The sequence below is a fragment of the Pseudophryne corroboree genome, unplaced genomic scaffold (assembly GCF_028390025.1).
Source record: "Pseudophryne corroboree isolate aPseCor3 unplaced genomic scaffold, aPseCor3.hap2 scaffold_490, whole genome shotgun sequence".
NCBI classification, from domain to species: Eukaryota; Metazoa; Chordata; class Amphibia; order Anura; family Myobatrachidae; genus Pseudophryne; species Pseudophryne corroboree.
The window spans coordinates 487,961-489,636 of NW_026970098.1; positions in this window are offsets into that span (position 1 = coordinate 487,961).

The following is a 1,676-nucleotide window of genomic DNA, read 5'->3' on the forward strand; positions in this document are numbered from 1 at the left end:
AAGGACACTAGAAAGAAAATTTTAAAGCCTCCTGTTAGGCCATCATCTACACGACATAGCCCTGAATTTTCCAATGCGTAGCTCTTTGCAAAAGAGAGATATTGGCAAGGAAAAGCTGTCTTGTACCTTTGCATTTTTCTCCCAAACGAAGGTCACTAGAAAGAAAATTTTAAAGCCTCCTGTTAGGCCATCATCTACACGACATAGCCCTGAATTTTCCAATGCGCAGCTCTTTGCAAAAGAGAGATATTGGCAAGGAAAAGCTGTCTTGTACCTTTGCATTTTTCTCCCAAACGAAGGTCACTAGAAAGAAAATTTTAAAGCCTCCTGTTAGGCCATCATCTACACGACATAGCCCTGAATTTTCCAATGAGTAGCTCTTTGCAAAAGAGATATTGGCAAGGAAAAGCTGTCTTGTACCATTGCATTTTTCTCCCAAACGAAGGACACTAGAAAGAAAATTTTAAAGCCTCCTGTTAGGCCATCATCTATACGACATAGCCCTGAATTTTCCAATGCACAGCTCTTTGCAAAAGAGAGATATTGGCAAGGAAAAGCTGTCTTGTACCATTGCATTTTTCTCCCAAACGAAGGACACTAGAAAGAACATTTTAAAGCCTCCTGTTAGGCCATCATCTACACGACATAGCCCTGAATTTTCCAATGCGCAGCTCTTTGCAAAAGAGAGATATTGGCAAGGAAAAGCTGTCTTGTACCTTTGCATTTTTCTCCCAAACGAAAGACACTAGAATGAAAATTTTAAAGCCTCCTGTTAGTGCTTCATCTACACGTTATAGCCCTGAATTTTCCAATGCCTATCTCTTTGCAAAAGAGATATATTGGCAAGGAAAAGCTGTATTGTACCTTTGCATTTTTCTCCCAAACGAAGGACACTAGAATGAAAATTTTAAAGCCTCCTGTTAGTGCTTCATCTACACGTTATAGCCCTGAATTTTCCAATGCCTATCTCTTTGCAAAAGAGAGATATCGGCAAGGAAAAGCTGTATTGTACCTTTGCATTTTTCTCCCAAACGAAAGACACTAGAATGAAAATTTTAAAGCCTCCTGTTAGTGCTTCATCTACACGTTATAGCCCTGCATTTTCCAATGCCTATCTCTTTGCAAAAGAGAGATATCGGCAAGGAAAAGCAGCATTGTACTTTTGCATTTTTCTCCCAAACGAAAGACACTAGAATGAAAATTTTAAAGCCTCCTGTTAGGCCATCATCTACACGACATAGCCCTGAATTTTCCAATTCGCAGCTCTTTGCAAAAGAGAGATATTGGCAAGGAAAAGCTGTCTTGTACCTTTGCATTTTTCTCCCAAACGAAGGTCACTAGAAAGAAAATTTTAAAGCCTCCTGTTAGGCCATAATCTACACGACATAGCCCTGAATTTTCCAATGCGCAGCTCTTTGCAAAAGAGAGATATTGGCAAGGAAAAGCTGTCTTGTACCATTGCATTTTTCTCCCAAACGAAGGACACTAGAAAGAAAATTTTAAAGCCTCCTGTTAGGCCATCATCTACACGACATAGCCCTGAATTTTCCAATGCGCAGCTCTTTGCAAAAGAGAGATATTGGCAAGGAAAAGCTGTCTTGTACCTTTGCATTTTTCTCCCAAACGAAGGTCACTAGAAAGAAAATTTTAAAGCCTCCTGTTAGGCCATCATCTAC